Source organism: Misgurnus anguillicaudatus, chromosome 19 (genome assembly GCF_027580225.2).
Source record: "Misgurnus anguillicaudatus chromosome 19, ASM2758022v2, whole genome shotgun sequence".
Lineage (NCBI taxonomy): Eukaryota > Metazoa > Chordata > Actinopteri > Cypriniformes > Cobitidae > Misgurnus > Misgurnus anguillicaudatus.
Genome location: NC_073355.2, coordinates 10,109,972 through 10,136,474, shown reverse-complemented (window position 1 = coordinate 10,136,474; position 26,503 = coordinate 10,109,972). Strand labels below are relative to the sequence as shown.

General features: G+C 35.0%; 1 long non-coding RNA gene across 1 annotated transcript; it reads right to left on the bottom strand.

Annotated features, from left to right (window-relative positions):
- Positions 1 to 13,656: 13,656 nt before the first annotated feature.
- LOC141350992 (uncharacterized) lies at positions 13,657 to 15,652 on the bottom strand. Its single transcript, XR_012359133.1, has 4 exons — positions 15,511 to 15,652; positions 15,366 to 15,425; positions 14,372 to 14,571; positions 13,657 to 13,775 (listed from the first exon to the last, which is right to left on the bottom strand). It is a non-coding gene; the product is annotated as an uncharacterized lncRNA (long non-coding RNA).
- Positions 15,653 to 26,503: the final 10,851 nt, after the last annotated feature.

Genomic DNA, 26,503 nt, shown 5'->3' with positions numbered 1-26,503 from the left:
CCAAAGTATTGATGTCTCTGAAGCAAAAACCACAGCTGACACATTTTCAGCCATCTTATTCAATACATTGTGTTTTTAGATCAGCATACAGTCTCACTCTTTTACATTTCAGTTCATTATTCTTATTTTATCATTTCTATTTAAATGTTAGACAGCATAACATAAAAACAACTAAGCTTATATGACATCATAGAAAATTCTCCTTCCTCAAGCAACAAACAAGTTTTAATTGCTACAAGCAAAAACACTGTTGCAATGCTAAAAGAGCAGGGTCAGTTCTGGAAGGTCAAGAGACAAAAGCCTAACTAAAGGGAACAGTAATCTCCATAGTGGTGACTTCAAATGAATCTAAAACAAACACAAACTGTAGATTTAATGTGGTAAATGTTGTGGGAAATATCCATTTGACTTACGCGTAATATCATAAAGAAGATTTGTCTACTAAATCACATGTGTGGATGCTGTAATAGTTTAACACTTGTATCTTGTTCTGACAGCATTTGTTTAGAAGTTAAACATCATCCATGTTAGACAATAGGTGTGTTCGACATCGGCTGTGGCTGGATGTAACCGATCGGCGAGATTAGCCGTGTGCAGGTGGGGAGGAGCTGAAAACGGAGACGTGAAGTCGGACGCGCTGTGCTTCCCGTAGTTTGCGGCATTTACGTCAGGCATGGCTGATCACGTGCCGTATGCTTGCTTTATCGCATTAGGTATTGTAAACCGGAAGTGCACATTAAATAGGGCGAGCTTCGTCAGATAGCGTCTACTACAAAATGTAAAATATACGTTAGCAGCCAATGTTAATCCTTAATGATTTGGGACGAATATGATGTTATTTAATGTTAAACTATGTGAGTGGCGCTGTGTGGCGCGACAGGGATTTGAACAACTTCCTGAGTCACAGCTGGGCGGCGCGGACAGGCACCACCTGGCGGCGCCGATGTGCGTACACTCATAGAAAACAATGTGTTACATTTTTTTTAGAACGGCGCGGCGCTGAGCTGCGCGGCCGGTGTGCGATCCCCTTAATGCAGGGTTTACACCAAACGCGTTTTGGGCGTCAAAATCGCGTCTACCGCGCCTAGTTTGCCGCTTGAACACTTTGAATGCATTCGCGCGTGTAGAGCGGAGTAGACGCGCGGAAAAGCAAGCATTTGACGCGCGTCCGAGGCAAACTCCGCTTCTTGTGGGAGGGGCAACTGCTGTGCGAGTGTCTGTTTGCAAGATGACTGATGTTGATTGTGCATTTATCAAGAGAGTTAACAGTTTGTATTTGGTAAACTTACTATGGGGGAAAAATAAACGGCGCGGGTCGATAAACGTCACGTGACTCAAAAGTGAAGTGTGTATTACAACTTACCAGGTTGCCCAAAGTCCTTACTGACACTCTTCAAAGCGAGGTCCTTTTTATTCCTGTCTCCTCTATAGAAATAAGAACTTGTGTCATATAGCTCCGAGTGACTGCTTGAATGAGTGACTCCGGGCGGGGCTGCCACCACAGCAGCAGGCAGGCTCCTGATTGGGTAACGCGGCGCGAAATTCCGCCAAAGTTCAAATTTTTCAACTCGGGCGTCAGCCGCAAATTCGCGTGAACTGCAATAGCACAAAAGCACCATTCGCGCGTACCGCGCACAACGCTCAATTCGCGCCTTTCGCGCGAGCTTCACGCGCGAATGAGGCGGAAACGCGTCTTCCGCTCCGCGCCGAACGCCTCTTCCGCGCCGCGGGACCTCCTGGCGCGCGTCAACGCGTCTGCACATTGACTTAACATTGAAATCACTCGCGCTTCACGCCTCTACCGCGGTTGGTGTAAACATACCATAACACTGCTTCGGTGTTACTTTAAACACCCTGCTGGTGGTACCCATATAAACACCGAGCCGGTGTTAATTTAACACTGGGGATTTTGCTGTGATGGTATTTTATCTTTTAATTTGTAAAAATAGCTGTTCTTTTTATTACTTTATATTAATGTAGTTATTATACAAATTATGTAATCTGCATAAAAAGAAACAAAGGAAACTAATTTGGTTATAACAATCCTCTGCTTATAGTGATTAGTTTGACCCAGACATATTTGAGATAAACGGTTTCCACTGGATTGTCTTACACATTGCATCTCTTAAACAAGTTTAGACAAACGTCAGGTTGGAAAAATGTTAGATTAAAGATTATTTTAGGCATTTCTGGCTAATTTCAGCTTTGCAGTGCATAGACCAAACATGGAGCAGGCGCGGAGCTATGGGCGGGCCTGGGCCTGCCCAGATTGACAGCTGGCCCGCCCAATCAGAAATGTAAAAAATACTACTCTGTATAGTTAGACATGTATACTTCTTTATGTGGTGTATTTTATCTATTGCATGTTATGTTAAAAACAGTAAAATTATAAGTAAGCCTGATAACTAAAAACTATTATAAAGCAGTTGAATGTTGCGTTACATTATGGTTAATGAGAAAAATATTCCCGAGCAGCTTTCAGCCATGATCACTTTGAGACCTTTTTTGCAAGCAAGTGGAAAACGTATTTTGAATAACAACACGTTATAAATATGTGCTGCGCGCTTTCCTCTCAATAACATAAACACACAACAAATATGACAGCGGGGTAAAAAATAGAAAGAAAACATCTGATCACAGTGATGTTGTTTGATAGCCTATACCGAGAGCCATACCAGCTCTCTAACTCAGCACTATAAGTCACGCCACGTTTTTTGCTACACTTTATACAATATAGCCTATTGCTTTTAAGCAACTAATAGCCTATCATAACAACCTATAAACCTACTGTGTAATTGAGACATTAATTTAAGAAATGCATTAAAAGCAGAAAGACGTGTAGGCTGCGGAATTATAGTGGGTTCACTTCAATCCACACCACAGACGTTCTTGGTTTGCTTCTTATTTATTAAATCGAGGCAATTGTTTGATTAAACATTGATTAATATTAAGATACAATTTATACAAAACGAAATTCACTTTAAAGAAAGTCTTTCAACAAAACAAACCTATGCAGGACTCGCAAAATTGCTACCCCGAAGTCCCGGGGCTATGGCGAATCTACCCGTTCTGTCGGGCTAAAAAAAAATTATGCGCACTGCAAAATCCCTGGTGTTAAATTAACACCGGCTCGGTGTTTATATGGGTACCACCAGCAGGGTGTTAAAAGTAACACCGAAGCAGTGTTAGAGTTAATTAGATAATTAAGCAATCATTTGAGTGATTATTTGATTATTGAAGACACCTGGTGATAATGAGCAGAACTACATCTACAACTTCCAGTCACTGCCTTAGATAAAATCAACTGAAAAGACATCTCTCTTATTACAAACCAGACTGACTTTTGTCTACTTTGAAATTGTTTGGTCACCATTATGGTGATCTGTGGTTCCTTTAGTTGGGTGGGTTGACTCTTATTTTCCTTTTGAGGTCTTTGCAACAGTGTTTACTGAACACATTATTTGTTGTAAAGGTTGTTAAAGCAAAGTTTATATAGTTTTTATAACAGAGATTGTAGATTTACGTAAGTTGTTTACACAGTCAAAAAACTCAGCGTTAATAGAAAATTAGATGTTGATCATATGTATATTATTCTCTATTGGACTTCAGTAACATAGCTTTCCTCGGATCAAGCTTCTCAAATTTTATTGTTAAAGGGGACATATTATGAGATTTTTTTTAAGATGAAAACTAAGTCTAAAATAGGTCTGAGCAAAAGTGTGCCGTTTTGGGTGTGTCATTTAAAATGCAAATGAGCGGATGAAGTGCAACCACTGATCACAATGATGGTGGTTTGTTGCAATTGAAACTCAATTGTGCTGTGAAATATTTTATCTCTCTCTTTCTCTCCATACTAAATGGTTGTGCTGTGATTGGATAGTGCAGATAAAGGGGGCGGTATTACCTTATTCTGACATCACAATAAGGGCCAAATTACAATGACCTATTTTTCACATGCTTGCAGAAAATGGTTTACCAAAACTAAGTTATTGGGTTGATCTTTTTAACATTTTCTAGGTTGATAGAAGCACTGGGGACACAATTATAGCACTTAAACATGGAAAAAGTCTGATTTTTAAATACTTGCTGGAAAGACTTTTTTGCCTCATGTGCAGACACCATGAATCACCCCACCAATCGGAATCATGGTGACAAACATAATGTTGCAAAGCATGCTGGGATCCACCATAGTATAAAACTCATGACTCCCATCATGCATTGCAACATAAATTATGTCACCCTTGTTGTGATTAATGGGGTGATTCATGATATCTGCACGCGAGGCACAATATTAATATTATTAATATATTATTAATATTTTCCGGCAAGTACTTTCAACAACAAAATCTGAAAAGCTCTGTAAGTTAAAACCAGTAGAGAATATACATGCGATCAACATTTTACCCTCCACGAACACTGAACTTCCTGACCGCTTAAACAATCCACTTAAATCCACAATCTCTGCCATCAAAAACTTCATAAACTTTGCCCTAAAAACCCCCACAACAAACAATGTGCCCAGCAAACACTGCCGCAAAGACCCCAAAAGGAAAACAAGAGTCAACCCACCCAACCAAAGGAACCACCGACCACCACAATGGCGACCAAACAATCTAAAAGTAGACAAATGTCAGTCTGGTCCGCAACAAGAGAGATGTCTCCCCAGTTGACTCCATCTAAGGCAGTGACTGGAAGCCGCAGATGCAGCCCTGCTCATTATCACCAGGTGTCCCCAACAACCAAACAATCACTCAAATGATTGCTCAACCATCTAAACAACTCGAACACTGCTTCGGTGTTACTTTTGGCACCCTGCTGGTGGTACCCACACAAACACCGAGCCGGTGTCAATTCAACACCAGGGATTTTGCAGTGCGCCCTGCCCGTCGGGCGGAGGAAAAAATATTGTAATGTGTTTGCATTCTTTCAGATTTAGTTAGGTAATTATATTGTATGTAATTCGGCGTCATCTTGTTAGTCATTAATATCCTCACTAACAAGTGAAACTGTCAGGAAATGAACGCATAATTAAACCCATTATTCCTTTCGTTCACGTCTGATTTGCGCGCTCCTCGGCTCCGCTCTTCACGAGTAGGCTTGCTCTTGTGCTCATCAAAAAGTATATTAAATGTTTCTTTATTTGTCATTTCGTTTAACCTCAGAGTCTAACATAATTCTAGCAATTCCCTTTTTCTTTCTTTATTTAGTAATTTAAATTAATTATGTGAGAACCAAAATATATTTTTAGTGATTTGCATGAAGAGAATATGATGTTAGAAGCTTAATTTTAAGCATTTAGTAGCCGTATTTATTTAAACACTTTAATAGGCTATTTAAAAAAGTATAAGGTTTTTTGGGGTTCATTTATATTTCTTGTCACTGTGTGCAGGTTCTTTTTTGTAGGCTTTTTACCAAAAAGGCTTAATAAATGTCACGTTGCATTACAATTTAAAATATCAATAATGTCAAAAATGTGACGTGCAGTTCGGGTCTGTGTGTATGGTGTTTAAATAAGTGTTCTGAAGTCTTGACAAATTTTATAGACTTGTTATAGTTTCTTATTCAAAAGTGACACCCATAGATTCAGGCCCACCCGGACTTAATCCATGCCCACCCATATGTCACGTTCTGCATCCGCCACTGACATGGAGTGAATGATGTGTGTTATATTTCTGATATCCCTATAAAGTCCTTGAATTACCTGGCAGGGCAATTTGTGTCCATAAACATGAAATGCTGGTAAGGCCAAGGCAATGTTGTGTGATATGCCCTCATCTGATTTTTGATTGAACATAGTGTGACATAAATAAGTTAAAGGTTTTTTTCTTAAAAACAATAATTCAGTTTTACACAGAAAAAAGGGTACTTACCTGCAAATGTGAGGCAACAACACAGGCAATGTAACAGACTACTCGCAGGTGTATGTTCTTTTCTTCACATCTTTGAAGTAGCGCATCAATGACATACAGGGGATAGGCTAATCTATTTCAACACAAAAATGTGAATGATAAAACACTTTATACTGAGGAAAAGTGAAAAATAATTATACAACCTCCAGCATCACATTCAATACCTAAATACTCAAATCTAAATTAATCTATGCCCAGCCCTAATATATATATATATATATATATATATATATATATATATATATATATATATATATATATATATATATATATATATATATATATATATATATATATATATATATATGAAGAGTTTGGTTCCAAAACGCAATAAATCCATTTTGACAAATTTTGGTAAAAACGTGTTTTCTATACCAAGAAAGTGACAAGATGAAAACAACTATTTTCTGTTACAAACTTTCACATAGCATCTTTAGGTTATAAAAACATAAAAAATTCAAATCCATAAGTTGATTTTCAAAGATTTATTATAAAAACGGATTATTTTTTCCACAAAATGCAATAAATCCATGACAAGTTTTTATTCAAAATGCTATAAATCTATTGAATCAATAGCCTATATAAATGTACATTCATCTTTGCCATGTTATATTCATTTAGTTGACTAGTTGTACACACTAATTAAAAATATAAACATTAATGTCATTAATCAAAACACTTACTTTGTCATATTAAGAACCCTGTCATTGCGGTTACGTCGTCGCTTAACGTCTTTCACAGAGATCAGCTGTAAAATGTTTTTGGTCCTGCTCGATTTTCGTTGACTTTGAGTAAAATTATGTAAAGTTTTTCATAAGATCCTCTGGGGTCAATGTGTTAGCATGAGAAGCTTGATGCTGTCGGGAGAACAAGCACCCGTCTCTCGAGTGCCTCTCAGGGAAAATATTAGATGCTGATGGCTTACGTTTCTTTCCCATCACAGAAAACCATCACAGGTTTAGCGATGCAATTAAAGTTTTTTTTTGTTTTGTTTGTTGATCACGAAGTACAAAGTAGATGAGGAAAACTAGGACTCCGTGTACTCAGCGCGTCCGCCATTGTTTGTTTACATTGCGTGACTGGTGGGCTGTAATATCAGAAATGGATTTATTGCGTTCTGTAAAAAAGGAGGAGTGGCGTTTATCGCATTTTGGGAAAAAAGGGAGAAAAGATGACAGAATAACACGGCGGATATTGGATTTTGCGTAAAATTAAGAATTTACTTTTAACTACTGACCTGATATAATGCTGATTTTGGCAGTAATATAAACATAAACTTTGTTAGATTTACCATGTTAATAACTGTGGAAATGCATCATCACAGTCTGTGAAAAAAGACCATTATAATACAAAGAGCTTTTCAATTGGTAAATGCATGTGTACAAATAAATGCCTCTTACAACAGCCTCGTATAGTTTCTGCATGACTGGTACTGAGTGATGCCTCTGAACGTTGATGTTTTTAACAAAATCTTTTGTGGAGCGATGCTGGCCTCTCTGTGTTGTAATAAAGAGCATTGGAGAGAAGCTGAGTAATTCCATCTCATGAAGCTGAGAAGAGAGAACAAAATGTTTTAAACAAGAGTACACAGTCAATTGAAAAACTATGCTCTTATCCACTATCTACTCAAATAAATATTTGTTTTTTATTTACTGAACTGAATTGTAGTTGTAATAATTATAATAAATAAAAAATATAGCTGCAAAGCAGCAATGCCGGGGTCAAGCTAAAAAGGCCACAGAATGAAGTATCTGTGATGACTGTCATGATTTAAGATTTAAGAAGTTTTCTGTAGATTAAGGCAAAAATAGCCATTTTTCAAATCTTGAGTGCTGTGCAGAAACAAGGGGTTTTGCCTCATGTCATGTTTGTGATGACACCCACCAAATTTAATATACATATGATTAAGCAATGTTGAGATATAGCCTCAAATGACTTGACCTCTAGGGGCACTGCACCAAAACAATAGATGGTGCCTCAGGTCATGATTGTGATGACACCCACCAAATTTTGTGTACATATGATTAAACAATGTGGAGATATGGCCTCAAATGACTTGACCACTAGGGGGCACTGCACTAAAACAATAGATGGTGCCTCAGGTCACGATTGTGATGACACCCACCAAATTTGATATACATACAATTAAGCAATGTTGAGATATAGCCTCAAATCACTTGACCACTAGGTGGCACTGCACCGAAACAATAGATGATGCCTCGGGTCATGATTGTAATGACACCCACCAAATTTGATATACATATGATTAAGCAATGTTTAAATATAGCCTCAAATGACTTGACCACTGGGGGCACTGCACCGAAACAATATGGTGCCTCACGGTCATGATTGTGATGACAAATCCAAATTTGGTGTACATACGATAAAGCGATCTGGAGATAAAGCCTCAAAACTCTTAACCAGTAGGGGCCACTGAAAAGTTTAGGAGGGCTTTAAAAAATGTCACTGATGAACTAGGTGGTGCTGTAACAAAACATTCCATACACCCTTACTTCATGACATTTACAAGTAGTGAAACATTCACCTATTCATACAGTGTCAGCCACACAAGAGCGATCCAGCTCATCGGGAGCATTTGGGGTTAGATGTCACACTCATGGACACCCCAACACTTGGTCAGGTGGAGCTGGGGTTTGAACCACCAACCTTCCGTTTTGTAGACAACATTCACTAACCACTGAACCACTGCCAATACAAACATCAATGAAAATAACTTTTTGTCTAGAGTCTAGATTGTGTGTACCAAATCCAAGCCCATCAAACGAACGCCGTAGGAGGAGTTTTGAAAAAGTTGGTATGCTTTGTTATTGAAAATGGCCGTCAGAAAACGTTTTGATATCATTTGACTGGGCATGCGTCAAGGAATCTAACAATAGCACTTTCATGAATTTAGACTCAATTGTGCAGTAGTTATAAGCAAAAAAGTCACTTTTCAAATCTTGTGACCACTAGGTGGCCCTATGACAAACCGTTCCATGCACCATCAGTTCATGACTTTTATGACATATAACAGCTGGGGATAGGTGTCTTGCCCATGGACATCTTGACACTTGGCTAGGTGGAGCTGGGGTTTGAACCACCAACCATGCAAAATTTCGTAGCGATACGCCATTCTCTTGCGTATACTGAAATACTGAACTTAATGAGAAAATTCAAAATGGCCGACACCCAAAATGGCTGACCAAAAACCGTTTGTTATCTTTTGACTCGGCATGTCTTAAGGAATCCAACAAGACCATCTTCATGATTTTAGACTCAAGTTTGAAGTAGTTATAAGCAAAAATAGGCATTTTTCGATAAAGATTTGCGAAGATACAGCCTCACGTCCGTTTTGGCGTGCTCGCCGCCTTATATGGTGTCACTGTATACGAGAACGCATTGGTCTATCAAAAAGCTTTTGATAACTTTTTGTCTGGGGTGTCTCTAGATGCTCCATACCAAAGGACATGCAAATTGGACAAAGAGGAGTTCGAAAAAGTAGGTTTTACGGAAAATTCTAAATGGCGTAAAGATGTGCATGACACAAATGACATCAATGTGTGCAGTTGAATCATCATGAGCCAAGGATTCAGAGGGAACAAGAATTTAGTTTCTAGGACTCACGGGTCAGAAGTTATAAGTGGATTTTTGGACTGTTGGTGGCGCTAGAGGGTTTGAGTTAGCCACACCTATGTTGCTGTAGTAACTTAGACTGTCCTCTACATGTGTGCCAAATTACATAACTTTCCTACGTACGTATCATAGGATGCTTGACCCCTAATAATAATAATAAGAAGAAACTAACAATCCCAATAGGGGTCTCGCCCATTCTGGGGTTGACCCCTAAATATATATATTTTATAAATGAAACTTACAAGCAAGTCCACACAGTTCATAATTTTGCCCACTGATCATCAAATTTTACTTTTGGGGCTTCCAAGTTTTTTCTTTTGTATAATCTTTACTCCACAGTATTTGCAGGTTTTGGAGGCACTGCCAATTTCTTTGTAGCAAGCACTACACTGGCGTGTTCTGGATCCAGGTGCCATGTGTGTGTCAGTAAGGTGAGTGGGTGAGTTGGAAAGTGAGTGAATGAGTTGGAGAGTGAGTGAGTGAGTAGGAGAGCTTTTGCAAGTGATGTCTCTTAAAAGAGCCGTTGGTTTAAATGTTGTGAAGCGTGTAGATGGAGGATTATGAGATGTATGTTTAGAAACTGCAAGACAAAAAAATTGAGAATAACAAATTTTTGATTTTTTAAATTTTTTTATTTACTAAACATTGTATGTAAATAACTATTTACAACAAACCCCAAGATCCGCCCACTATCATAAGACTATATAATAAGATAAATAAATAAATAAAACGGCAATAGAATAAAACTGACCAAAAAAGAAGGATCTGAATGTCTAAAGATTTCTGAGTTGTACAACAAATGTATTAAAAGCATGGTGTTGTTGTTACTGTTTTTTACTATGTATAAAAAGACTGAACTACTGTGGTAAAAGCATATGCACAGCAAAATCCCCTGTGTTAAATAAACACTGTGGGTGTATATATAATCCACTCCCAGATGGGTGTGTATAAAGACTGGTGTCAAAATGCAACACTGAAGCAGTGTTAAAGTCAACGAGACAATGAAGCGATGATCAAGACACCAATGGCGAACACCCGCCGGTCACTCCGTGTCAAATCAACCTTAATTTTAGAATTTTCCCTGGCTTTATTTTTTTTTATTTTGATGACTCTTTTTCTGGATAAAGTAATACTAAAATAATGCAGAAAGACAAAATATTTAAATGTAATAGATGAAATTCCCATAGTTTAATAAACACTATCATCATCTCTGTTTGAAAACTAAAACTACAACTTGCTTGCAGAGTTACATGGATAACTTCGATACAACTGCTGTAAATCTGGTTAATTAAGTTAGTCACCATTGTGCCGATTAGTGTTTCCTTTAGTTGGGTACTTGGGTCTTAAAGTTTATTGTTAGTTTTTTCTGCTCATTGTGGCCGTGCGTTTATTAAACACTTCTGTTAGAGCAGAGAAAGATGAGATAAATGAAGTCTTAAACTGTTACAATGTTAATTATGATGAAAACATAAGTGTTGTGATTCAATGATCTCATACAAAAAAAATAATCACTGTATATAAGTGTATAATTTTATATTCGGTCCACCCCATGAAATCCATATAGCCTTAAGAGTTAATATTTTTCACCGAAATCTAATCTGTGGTGTCATTCAGACACACTGAGACATCAACAATCAGCCTATAAAACACAATCATGGTGACAATCAACAACAAAGCTTCATGCCGCAATGCATGCTGGGTACCAGGATTGTATAAAACCCATTCATAACTCCCATCATGCATTGTGACATGACAAACTTGTGCAAATTTCTTACCATTTACTGTCACCCTTGTTGAGATTTGTATCAGAAGTTATGATGTCTCGCTTAAGCAAAAAAAAAAAAAAAAAAAAAAAAACTAAAGCATTACAGCAGTCTTACAGAACAGTGTCTTTCATAGAGCATTTTTGTATTTGCATTGTTGTCTTTATCATTTATTTATGATCAAATGTTTTAATGATTGGTAGAGTATAATAAAACAACCTCAGATGCTACACTCTAAAAAAAAGGTTCCTTGAGGTTCTATATAGAACCGTGGGGTTCTATACTTGGCTAATAGAACCTTTTACAAAAAAAAACGGGTTCCATATAGAACCCTTGGAAGGCAAAGAACCATTTTTATTAAAATGGTTCTATAATTACACAATAATTGCAGACCTACACAACTCATTTACAAACCTACACAACTCATTCACAAACCTTTTTGTGTCAATAGGTTGTGGTCAAATAAAGAGAGAGTCAACAAATAGGCTACTAATATTTAGTGTACACTGTAAAAAATCCAACTAATGAAATGTTGGACGGGCAAAAATATATAAGTTAAACCAATTTTTTTGTTTGAGCTAGTTGAGAAGATCTGTGTTTAAAATATTAAATGAATGGTTATTTTCAAATCTAGTCAACATTCAGAATGGCTAGTGTTGACTGAACTAATTAAGACAAATCAGGTAAATATGTGGACTTATGACAGCTATGTTTCCTGACAAAAAAATGCTCATAATATTACTGTTATTTGGTCACAAAATGTAATTGTAAGAGTTGTTCATGCATGAATGTATGTGCTTAAAGTTTAAATATGCGGTCGGTTAATAAAGATAGCGTCTATTTAAAAATGTGCTCGGACACTTTCGGACGTAGATGAGCTCCATATGAGCTCCAGAAAATCACAGACACTTAAGCGCTCACACCCTCCTCGGCAAGCCCATCAGACTGCTGGCTCTGCGATTTAATTCATTTTAATTTCTCATACTTAACAATGAAAGGGTTATGTTTTAAATCATATTTTAGGATTGCACTTAATTGATATTGCTGTTGAGTGATGTTCCATATCTTTTACATTTGTTATAACCGGACTGCATGCGAATTTGAACTTCAGAGCTGAAGGAGCGGGTGGAGAAATAGTCCCAATATCATAACAATCTTAAATAAAACTTCTAAATATGCCCGTGTGTGTACCCGTGTGCGCGCGCGAGCGTGTGTGTATATACAGTATGTGCGTGAGTTTTTAATTTAAAATGTCTTAACTTAACTCGGAAGGATCTGAATCACAGGTCATTTCATCTGAGATCATTCCGCATGTAACAGCCGGAATCACTCACTGTTTCCCACAACGACACAAGTCATCAGCCGTTTCCTCAAGGTCACGTCAGGTAAGTGTTTGAAAATAAATGTTAATTTTAGACTATATTAATTGGCAAAGACGCAAATACTCGACGTTTTTGTAAACATATAAGTTATATAAAGGTGTGTTATGTTATGTGACCGACATAAAGTGTGTGTTATGTTATGTGTCCGAGTTAAAGTGGAGTTATTTTAGTTAAGATAATACCGGACAGGGTTTAAGACTCCGTCTTAATTATAATTGGGACATTTTTACAAACAAACCTTATAAAATACAATACTGGCGTGCATTTTGAGACAAAACAATAGCACTCATATGTTAACAGATGTCAGTATTTTAGTCAGTGATAAGTCCTGTCCGAGAAAACCGCCCAATAGTGTTTAATTCAATTACGTGTGATGTCTGAGGGAAATTTGGCAATTTTAGGGTATAAAATCTTTCACCGTCAAGCTTTATTATATTAAACATGTTATTTATGTATGTGTGTGTGTTTATATTCCTCTGTTTATTAAACCAGAGCGGTGGTGATGTGGAGAGGCAGACCAAGACCACCACCATATGCGAAGATGAGCCTCGAGGCGTGAGAGTTATTTTTTCAAACTGAGGAGTTCGGCATTTCTGCTTGTTTGTACCCTGAGGTAAGTAAACTTTCTACATTTTTGAAACGATATTACTGAAATATTTAGTATAATTAGTTAATATTTATTTTTGTTAGAGTAGGTATTGTGCTAAATAGTGATACTAGCTACATTTATAATATTTACCTCAGTTAAAAAATACTGCTGGTAACGTTAAAGCACTGACGGGCTTCGTCAACCGTCATTATAAAAGCTCTGTTAAATACATTTTTTTCCGGGTTTTAATGAATTACGTTACAGTCCTGCTTTATTTCTTTGTCATTTTAAATTAAATTGCCAAGCACAATAAGACAGCTTTGTTGTAAGGAGACGAAATTCGAGACAGGGGTGTTATTTCAATGAAGCGCATGGTCAAAGGAACCGGGTGGAAGACGGTGGAAGGGAAATTATATGTAAATGTTTGTCGCAGTTTTACACATATTCCGTGAGTATTTTTCGCTTGTTCACGAGTGTTTTATCAGGGTTGGAGCTAAACCTTGAAGGAAAGTGGAAACTGCTGGCCACAGTTAAGAACTTTCTGCTGGTCTGTATTATAAATGCACGATTGCAGTGCAGCGTTCGTATCCGCAATAAGTCTATACATGCATGTTTTCTGTGATGCACACAATTAATTAATGTGATGGTAGCTGTTAAGACACTTACATTTAACATTCAAATGTTTTAAAAACCAAACGTGTTCAGGTTTTTATGTGTATTTGGTTTGTGAAGTGTAATTTTTTTTCCTCTCCCTCACAGATAACCATGGTTAATAAATGGTCAGACACGTCACTGGCTTTAAAATATAAACCCCATTGATGCAAAAAGGTAAGGTGCTTAAAAGGACCTCGTAAATCTGACTTCTGTCACTAATGTTCATCAAAGAGCAAAATAAAAGAAAACTGTGTTTTGTAGCTTTAATGCTAATTCTTACTGTATGTATTTCATTTAGAATTTAGCATTAAAGACTGTAAAGTGTTTGAGGATTTAATTTAAATTCTGTATATTTCACACTATTTTTTTATTGAACATTGTGTTTTGAAAAATACATCACTAGTCAATTGCAACCTCAAGTTAATGTAGACTTTAAGGAACTTGTTTGTCTGAAAGTGGATATATAAAGATTTTGTGTTTTAAGATGCTGCATGAAATGACAATGTGGTTTGGAACAGACTTGGTGAAGAACATGGAAACATCTCTTAATAAAATGGCCCCAAACATCATCAGGAGTGCAAAAGAAGGAAGTAAAAAACATCTCTACGCCAATCTCATTGGAGAGGAAACCACAGAAGGTGCTTGTTCTTTGTCCAGTGTAAAGTAGCCTTATTTGCATTGTCAATGTAAAGGTGAAAATATGAAAATAATGTTAGTATAAACTTTTTCCTTGCCATTGAAGAGTAAACTTGTTAATTAAGAGACGCTGGCTGAGAAAGAGTTAAAGTTTACCCACAAATTAAAATTGTCGTCACTTTCTTCAGCAGAACACAACAGAAGAAATTTTGAAAAAGTATGGTAATCGAACAACAATGGTGCCCATTGACCTGCATTGGTTTTGTGTCCATTAAATTGCTAGCAGAGTTGTTCGGTTACAGACATTCTTCAAAATCTTTTTTGTGTTAGTGTTCTGCTGAAGAAAGAAAGCTGTGAATGTTTGAAATAACGAGTGAGTGAATGAGTTTTCTTTTTTGAGTAAAATGTCCCTGTAATTGATATCTGTACCTAATGTACAATCATTTGTATCTTTGTAGGTCTGGTGAGGAATGCTGCACTTATGTTATTGCAAGCATTATTTCAAGAAAATCCCAGCTTCCTTGACTGTGTAAATAGTGTAGGTATAGTCTTCTGTAATTTAGTTAGCATTTGAGGCACTTTATTTAAAGTAACATTCAATGCAAATATAAAAATATTACTCTGTTTACCCTTAAATAGCATACAGCTCCACATCAATTATTATGAGTCTTGTTGGTTCGTGAGTGTCGCTTGCCTAGTTGTCATAATTTATTTGTGTTATTATGGGATAATTTTAAGTCTATTTGATGGCTTCTGTTAATTGGTAAAAAGCACTTAAAAGGTGAAATGTTTGTTTTACAGGAACCCAAAGGTCCCACACCAACCATAGTGTTCAACGGCTCTCCTGATCTTCTCAAATCTGAAAGTATCAACTTTATAATGGACAATGTGAACTTAATATGTGGAAGACGTTGACATCACAGGCTGTGGAATGACTGTGTCACAGGTCGGAGAAGCGGACCAGAGAAGCGGACCGCCCCTGTCTCGAGGAGGTCCCAAAGCACCCCAATGACCAGACAAACCAGAGATAAGTAAAATATAGAAATAGAAACTTTATTTAAATTATTTAAAACTAAAGTGGGGAATGGGGAAGGGAATCTAAAAATCTCGCTTCTCGCCCTCAGGGGGAGTATTACGGGGCCAGGGACGTTGGCGGGGTTTCCACGTGACTCCAGCTGGAACACCGCTACAGAGCGTATCTGGGTGGGTTGGGCACACACCGTCGCGGCGGCCCCTGATGGCATCCACAAAGGTCCAAGACCCTCGGACGACAAGGACACAGCACAACACTTCAAGAAAGCTTTGTGTATTTCCGTTTCAAGAGGTTCTTACTTGACTGTTGAACAGTGTTTCTTCTCTCTCCACAGCTCCTAGCCGTAGCAGAAATACGTATTTCAGCACCCGAAGGACTAACAACCCAGCCGGCATCTGCAGCATATATCCAACGCGATCAAACTTCACCCTGACAAGTAATTTCCTATACACAACCACGCCGTCCTTTCGCCCGGACCAGCCCCGCACTCTTTCCGCCCGCTACCAAGCGGTCGCTGGATCAGCAGAGCCTGCGGACTCTTCGGAGGCTGGTCTTCGTTGTGCTGCCCAAGGCGAAAGTTGACTCGCCCAAAAATCGACCCTTCCGGTAACTTCTACCTTCTCTCTTTATATCCTCCTCCATGGCGTGGCTCGCCCAACCATCGCTCGCCACGTCACTCACACAGCTGTGCCTTGTTTCAGCAAGTGCGGGGATTCCAGGGGAACCCGGAAGTGCCGATGTCTGTACAAACCGGTCCGGGCGGAACCTCTTCACTCTCCTTTTGGTTCCGACCGTTTTTTTTTTTCTCCTCAATGTTAAATACCCTTTTGCCATTAAGCACACAGTGACTTTATAAAATATATGCTTAAGTTTTAATACCTGTACAAAACAAATGTACATTCAACTTGTGTAAATTGTCATTCTATTTAATAGATTGTTCATGAATTGTCTTTAAATGCATTGTGATTTCGGTAACACTTTACAATAAAGTTCATTAGTTAACATTAGTTAATGTATTAACTAACTTGAACAAACCATAAGCAATACATTTGTTACAGTATTTATTCATCTTTGTTAATGTTAGTTAATAAAAATTTAAGCTTTAATTGCTTGTTCATGTTAGTTCAGAGTGCATTAACTAATGTTAACAAGATTTTAATAAAGTAATTGTTGAAATTAACATTAACAAAGATTAATAAAGGCTGTATAAGTGCAGTTCATTATTAGTTCATGTTAACTAGTGTAGCTGACTAATGTTAACTAGTGAACCTTATTGTAAAGTGGTACCGTGATTTCTTTTCATCATTTCAGACACATGTAAAAGTTACTAAAAATTAGTACTGCATATACTGTACAGTATCTATGCGCAAGGGAAATAACTTGAACAACATTTTTAATGTATAGTGTAATTAAGAGTTTAGCTGTTTAATACAGAGATGCAATTTATTTATATATATATTATTTATATATAAACGTATGTATGTTTATTAAAAAGTGAAAATGCTTAATGAAAATAATTAAATAACTAAATGGTTGAATGTAATGAGACATTTTAAATGTAAGCTAAAGTTTTGCTGTCTAATACAGAATAAAGAGATGTGATTTTAAGTAATTTTTATAGATTTATATTTCTGTATAATACAATTAATAAATAGTAAACTTTTATAATTTTCTAGATCGGTTATAATTTCTTATCAATAATAAATCTAACTTTGATTCAAAGAACCATTTGGGGTTCTTTTTAATGAACCCATTAAAGTGGTTCTATATTGAACCATTTGGGGGTTCCATGTATGAAGCGGGTGATAGAACCATTTCTGGTTCGATATAGAACCATTTTTTTTAAGAGTGTATGAAAAGTTTTCCCTCTACATCAAGCAATGAAAAAACAGTCTTAATAAAACAATGTTACAATTGCTAAAAGAGAAAAATGAGTTTAGTGAAGGTTAAAGGACGAATAACTAAAGGAAACGTTAATCACAATAATGGTGACTTCAAATGAACCCATAATAAACACAAACTTAAGATTTAATGTGATACATTCTGTGATTACATCACGTCAGAAAGAATATTTGTCTACTAAATCACGTGTGTGGATGCTTGTATTTTGTTCTGACAGCTGTTTAGAAGTTAAACTTATCATCCCGGTTTAGAAAATAACGCTGCAAGTTATAATTTTAGTTTTTTTAACAGAGATGATGATAGAGGGGCAAACGTGAAAGATTGCAGCTTTTGAAGTCATACAATGTTCATTTAATACTGGGGATTTCGCTGTATTCATCTATTGCATTTTGTCTTTCTTCATAATTTTAGTATTACTTTCTCCAAAAAAAAATCCAGGAAAATTTTGTTAATTTGACACAGAATGACCAGCAGGTGTTCACCATTAATGTCTTAATCATCACTTCATTATCTCATTAACTTTAACACTGCTTCAGTGTTAAATTTTAACACCAGTCTTTATACACACCCATCTGGGAGTGGATTATATATACACCCACAGTGTTTATTTAACACCGGGGATTTTGCTGTGTGGTTTACTGTTACTGTACTACAAAACACCACAGTAGAAGTAAACTAACTGCGGTAGAAACATGGTACTATTTGTGTACTATAAACACAAAATACCACAGTAGAAGTACATTGGTAGTTAATTCCAAAAATATGAATATAATAAAATGATCGAGGATCTGTCACGTTATGTTAATGCTGACTAACATAACATGACTTTTAATCACGCCCTAATCACCCACTACTTGATTATGTGTTGTGTTGAGTTGAACTTATTTTGAACAAAAAGAATGTAATATAGATGACCAATACAATTCAGACAACATTTAGAAGCCAATCTGGATTAATAAAAAACATATAATGAATTTAATATCGAACAAACAGAAATTTAATGGTATACTCACAAAGATGTGGCGACTGGCGACGTTTGTAAATTGATGATAAACATGCGATGATGTGCGAACGAGATTTGGTCACGGCAGGGTCGTAGCCACGGGTGTGCGGGAGCCACCCACAGTGGCACACCTAAAATGGATGCAGAATATTTATTTATAGTTTCAATACAAAAATGTTTACTAAACTTGGGCTGTTGTTGTTTACTTAGAATATATATATTTTTAAAATCAACCATTTCACGCGTAAGTTAAAAATATTTAACTTTAAATATCCGACCCCTTGTGTCCATGGCGACGGGTCATGATTTTCACGTGACACACCGCAACAACAATAATGTATGCTATTCGTCTTATTTCATTTTTACTTTTTTATTAAAAATATTAAAGGGGACATATTATGAAAATCAGACTTTTTCCATGTTTAAGTGCTATAATTGTGTCCCCAGTGCTTCTTTCAACATAGAAAATGTTAAAAAGATCAACCCAATAACTTAGTTTTGGTAAACCATTTTCTGCAAGCATGTGAAAAATAGGTCATTGTAATTTGGCCCTTATTGTGATGTCAGAATAAGGTAATACCGCCCCCTTTATCTGCACTATCCAACCACAGCACAACCATTTAGTAGGGAGAGAAAGAGAGATATAAAATATTTCACAGCACAATTGACTTTCAATTGCAACAAACCACCATCATTGTGATCAGTGGTTGCACTTCATCCGCTCATTTGCATTTTAAATGACACACCCAAAACGGCACACTTTTGCTCAGACCTATTTTAGACTTAGTTTTCATCTTAAAAAAAATCTCATAATATGTCCCCTTTAACTTACCATGTCAACTATCTGATATTACGAGTTGTTGTTGTTTTGTTTAAATTTAGTTAGCTTATTGCGAAAGATAGACTGTAATTTTAAAAGCCATATAGGGAGAATTGTAATGGGTCAGACATTATTTTTGAGTTTAATTTGAGTTTTGTTTGCTACTTTAAAATGAATTTCAAATTTAACACAACTTATAACAGAACCTACCAGAAAGGATTCTAAATCATCATCTTTGCTGGACTGGATTTTAGTCACACATCCAGACAGGATTATGTCCTCTGGAGTTCTGTCAGACTCATTTAGTGATCATTCTATGATCTACTGTGTCTGGAAAATAAATATACCTCGATTACCACCTAAATTAATTAGGGTCAGACAATCAGAAAATATGAATTCCGAATACTTTGTCCAAGACATGGCTAACATTAACTGGGATAGATTTCAGACAATCCCATTTGTTGAAGATGCATGGAACTACTTTTATTCAGAAGTTACTAAAATTATTGATAAACATGCACCTTGGAAAATAATTAAGGTTAAGGGAAGACATTTGCCTTGGATAAATGGTGATCTAATAACTCTTTTTAAAGATAGAGACAGAGCTTGGAGAAAATACCGCTCGACAAGGGATTCTACAGATTGGGATAATTATAAGAGGTTGAGGAATATATGTACAACAAAAACACGAAATGCAAAAGCAAATTACTTCAAAGACTGCCTAGCATCAGATTATAATAATCCCAAAGTATTTTGGGATAGAATGAATAAATTAACCAAAAACAAAGTAATTTCATGCGAATAAATAATGAAATTGTTAATGATCCACTTAAAATTGCTGAGGAATTTAATAAATATTTTACCCAAGGAAGTCCTATATCCTCTGATTTTTATGATTTCAATTTTACTGCTTCTAATTATAATCAGGAAAACTCCTTCTCCTTTAGACTCATTAGTCCTACAGAAGTGCCACAAGTTATTGATAGGTTGGATTCAGATAGTAGCGCAGGTCCACCCTTACGAAAGGAAAATATATTTACCAATATATTACTTGAAATATATTGTAATATATTGCAATATATTATTTTACTTTCCATTTTCCAATATATTATAAATTGGCAATACATGGAATAAAATATTGATGGTACATATATTCTATATATGTGGAATATATTGCAGTATATTGCAAAATATACAAATTATTGCCACTTTCAATATATTGTACATAGATATAATATATGTGTTTATATATTTAAAAATATATGCAATATTATATTTTGATTTATATGCAAAAATGTATTAACAATATATGTAGAGATATAGTTTCACATATATGTTTACTATATGGTAGAATATATTTCAAATATATGTAAAATTATTTGGAAATATACATGAAATATATGTAGATATGTGTTCGATATATTGTGGAATACATTTTAAATATATGTAAAATAAGATGGGAAATATATGTGCATATATGGGAATATGTATTAACAATATATGTAGAGATATAGTTTCACATATATGTTTACTATATGGTAGAATATATTTCAAATATATGTAAAATTATATGGAAATATACATGAAAAATATGTAGATATGGGTTCGCTATATTGTGGATTACATTTTAAATATATGTAAAATAAGATGGGAAATATATGTGCATATATGGGAATATGTTTTAAAAATATATGTACAGATATAGTGTCACATGTATGTTTACTATATGGTAGAATATATTTCAAATATATGTACAACTATATGGAAATATATATGTAGATATGTGTTCGATATCTTGTGGAATATATTTAACATATATGTAAAATTAGATGGAAAATATGTTAAATATATGTGCATATATGGGAACATATATTAACAATATATGTACAGATATAGTGTCACATGTATGTTTACTATATGGTAGAATATATTTCAAATATATGTACAACTATATGGAAATATATATGTAGATATGTTTTTGATATTTTGTGGAATACATTTTGCATATATTTAAAATTAGATGGAAATATATGTACATATTTATTGTAAATGTATGCACAATATGTGTACATATATGAGAACATGCACATACAATGTATGAATATATTTGGGATATATACAGTATATGTACATGAAACATCTAAAATATATAAATACTTAAATATGCAACCTGCAATATACAAACATTTACACCACATATTAACACAGACTGATGGGTAATCTATCAAAAGCCACCTTTATTGTCTTTTAATCAGCACAGATACTAAACCCAATTTGACGTACAGAGCTCTATTGGCCTATTCAAACCACAAGAGGTTTTGCATATGGTCAGTCAAAGGAAATGTGATTGGCTTTACATTACATTACATAAATGTGTTGCATTGCATTTACATAAATTACATTTTAAAAGAGTGCCATTAAACAAAAAATATACAAAATATAAATTAAAGCAACTTAAATTACCAATGTCCATTTAAAAATTTCAGCAGTGCCATTATACAATATAAAGACAATATCAATAAAGACAATATCAATAAACAAAATGCACAGACAATAATGAACAAATAAATAATAAACAAACTTTCAAGAAGTTTGGGAACCGTGAAAAAGCAAAAAAAAATTTGCCAAAAGAACAGTCCATTATCCTGGTTAGGAGTCCACCTTGGATCTTCACTGATGTAAACCACTTACATACCCATGCTTTTGCTCTTCACCTGGTGTCTTAATGCCATTAGCTTGCAGATTCTACTGTTGATAGATTTTCTGACATCAGCTTCCTTGGCCTTATAGGAAACTGTTTTAAAACAGCATCTGTGGAGCAGAACAACAAGTTGTTCACAAAAATCTCTCAGAGATGCAATAAAAACTGAAAAGCACCAGCTCTGAAAACTTCTATACCTTTTAAAACTTGAAGTTTCCTTGGAGCCTGTTGACATCAGCCTTCTTCTTCTTCTTCTTCTTGAGTTTTACTGGCAGTTGGCAAACAACTTTTAGTGGCATTACCGCCACCTACTGATTAGGAGTGTGGGTCAGGATCATAGGTCAGGACCTATCTATCAGCCTCCTTGTTGCTGGTGTCTGTTACGCATCCTGTCCTCTCTTCGCGCCTGAATCTCAGCTTATATTTTTAAATATATATTTTAAATATATTTATTCTTATATTTATATTTTTTATATAAATATATATAAAAAATATAGTGCCCTTTTTGTTCTTGATTGCAATATATTTTGTATCATATATAAATGTATGTTTCATGCATATATTGCAATATATCAAAGCATATAAAGACAAACTATTACATGTAAAAAATACAGTGCCCTTTCTGTTCTTGATTGCAATATATTTTGTCTCATATATACATGTATGGTTTATGCATATATTGCAATATATCAAAGCATATAAAGACAAACTATAACATGTAAAAAATATAGTGCCCTTTTTGTTCTTGATTGCAATATATTTTGTCTCATATATACATGTATGGTTTATGCATATATTGCAATATATCAAAGCATATAAAGACAAACTATTACATGTAAAAAATATAGTGCCCTTTTTGTTCTTGAATGCAATATATTTTGTCTCATATATACATGTATGGTCTATGCATATATTGCAATATATCAAAGCATATAAAGACAAACTATTACATGTAAAAAATATAGTGCCTTTTTTGTTCTTGATTGCAATGTATTTTGTATCATATATACATGTATGTTTCATGCATATATTTCAATATATTGGAAAATATAAATATTAAATCCCATATATGGGAATATGTTGCCTAATATATTACATGATATTTTTCAATATACTGCAATATATTTTTGTTTCGTAAGGGCAGATGGTTTGGAAATTAAATTTTTGAAAATGGCTTCACATGTCCTGGCTTACCCTTTGTCTGATTTATTTAACCTGTCATTGACAACATGCACTACTCCATTATCTTGGAAACGTACTAGAGTTACTCCATTGTATAAAAATGGTGATTTACATGACATTAATAACTACAGACCAATTTCAATAATTAATAGTGTGGTGAAAATATTTGAGAAAATAATTTTTAATCAGTTATCAATACATTTCAATGATTCCAATATTATATCACCTTTTCAGTCCGGCTTCCGACCAAATTTTTCTACAACAAGTGCTCTTTTAAAAATTACCAATGATATTACATCTTCCTTTGACAATAATAAATTAACTGGTCCCATATTTATTGATTTAACCAAAGCTTTTGATTTAGTTGACCATTATCTTCTTTTAGATAAATTGTATGATATTTGTCTTTCAAGGTCTTCTTTACTATGGTTTAATTCATATTTACACCACAGACAACAATGTGTTTTATATCAGGAAAGTTGCTCGGAATTTACAATCATTGATAGAGGAGTACCTCAAGGTTCATCTCTAGGACCGTTATTGTTCTCTATTTTCATAAATAATCTTCCAGTTTGTTCTGACTGTCAAACACTAATCACAATAAGGGTGACTTAAAATGAAACAAAACATCAACATCTAAACCTAATAAGTGAATTGTGTTTTCTACAGCAATATATTTACTGAACATTCAGAAATAATGTTTTATAAAATAATAAAATGCAATGTTTCTCTATCATTTACATAACAATTAAACAAGTCAATATAATAAACAGCTGTTGCTCCAAACATTGTGTGAACATTAAAACATGACACTGTCATCATAACGTTTAAAAATGGTAAAATGTAACATTACTCTAATGCTCAGACAACACAAACGTTCTTAGAACTTAAAAAAAAAACTTTTAACGTTGGCAGAATGTTTTTGGGAACATTTGGGAACTTTAAGGGAACGTTCTTAGAACTTTTTATTTCAAGCTGGGTGGTCATGTTTCATGCGTTTATGGTCGTGTATAGTGTGGATGAAGATTCTTTTTAAAATGCCAGTATAAACGGGGATTGTTTTCATTTTAAAATGCCGTTTTAGAACGCAAATGCTCTAATGTAAACAAGGCCTGAGTGTCTGACACGTGTTTGCTGTATTTCATAAAAAAATAAAGGTATTAAGGTAGTGTTATAAATATTACAAATTAATTATTAAGCTACACACACACACTCACCTGGTGTGGAAATAAAAAAGAATAAAAATAAATAAAAATAAAATAACACTGATCATAAAAAAATTAAAAGTTAAAAAATAAAGTTATGTTGTTCATTACATTTTACTTCATAATTGCATACTGCAGCACTGCATTGTTTTGATTTCATTGTTGCAAAACTTGTTTTGTAATATAGTTTGTTTGCTATTGTGATCAAAACCATTGATCTGAAGCTCAATCCTGATGCTGTCCTGTAAATATTTTTCTATATTTTTCGCAATAAATATAACAATTTCTGATCAACCAATATATTAATTGCATGCTTAAAATAACATACCAGTTAAAGCCCGCCCATTTCAAGACAAGCCCCGCCCACTCCCGGGTTAGGCCACACCCACTCCGAGTACAGATACAGATAATTCATATGGTTAACAGATACAGATACAGATAATGCTGTACTCGCTCATCCCTAATTCCGACCCTTCGTTTAAAGATCTTTATAAATTATCTTGATCTATAACGAGATGAGTCCTGTCCACCGGATTTACAGCACCTGAATTCCCCAGCGTTTCTGGTTATCTTGCCTGCCTGTGACACACACAGATTTTCTGATGCACACTCAGAGGTTTATATGTTGGCATGTAACGTAATTGCGATTTGCAAAATAGTTTCCTCAGAACGTATTTCATGTGATACAGGGTTGATAAATTGATAGTTATATCACAAACAATTTACTGTTATTTAGACAACAAAAATAGGAGAAAATCCACTATAATAAATTATAAAAAGAGGACGTTTAGTAAAGTTGAAAACAACGTTTACCGCCGCCCACTGTGTGACGTTATTAAACCAGGGAATCCGTGTGTCCCCCACGACAAAATAGCCTCATTGACTTTGTATGGGTCTTGTTTCTTTGGTGCCGACACGCAATTTCAACACATTCCGTGCCACCACCACGTAATTCGCGGTTAAGAGGTCGTGTTCATTTCACGCATTTCTGTGAGATCAGGTTGACATATACATCTGAATTGCTCAAAATGGATTAAGTAAACAAAACATAGCCACTGTCCAAAAGTGGCAATTATAGTTAACAGACATCAAGTTCTATAAGATTATAATGTTTGTAGCTGGATCCAGGGGATTAATATGTAGAAAATATATTTCATACCTAGTGGAGTTGGTAACTAGTAGTAAATGTGTAAAGTAGCATAAAATAGAATTATAATAAAGCAAGAAAAAACTACCTCAAATGTGTATCTATTTAATGATTGGATTCCACATGATAACAACAACAAATCAACACATACAAGAAAATACAGTGTTTTGTGTAGGTGTAGCAAGTGAACAAAATTTTAATTCAAGAAACTTACTATTGCGCTTCTGATTTGGCTGTGAGCTTCGCTGAGAATGAATTGAGAATGAATTGGCTGTGAGAATTTTCATTCCAAAACGGTGGCCGCGCTACTGAAGCACTATTGATTGAGAATTTCCCCTCTTGTGCTTCTATACTCTTTGCCTGCACTTCAATTCGCTGCCTACTCTCATCATTACAGTATTTAAGTGTAGTTATAGAGACAAACCACAAAACTGATTGTCAAAGTCATGTAAACACAAACAGATCATCAAGTTATGTAAATCAATTAGTTTAACAGACATTAATTTATTAATTTGTTTTATATATACAACTATAGACGGTTTCATCGGACACACGTGCGGTGACGTGGTCTGAACTTTACTTCCGGTTTAAGTATTTTTAATGGTCTGACTAGTTGCTAAACTGAACTCTTGAACAAATACCTCGTCGAAAATAACAAATGTTTTGGTTTCCTAGTATACTGTTCTCAACTAACATGAAACAGCAAGCTAAACTCGTTCCTTCAAAAGTTTTTCCTCCAATGAACAGGCAATGTGTTGTACTTGGCAGGTGATTTTAATGAAGAAAAGGTAAAACTGAAATAACAAACACATAACAAAATACAGGTAAGTATTTTCTGTATTACCATTAATTAATAAATAATGTATTTTTCCCCTTTACAGGTTCACTTTCAATATGTCATCATTAAGATACAGGTGAGTAAACAAATAAATAAATAAACTCAG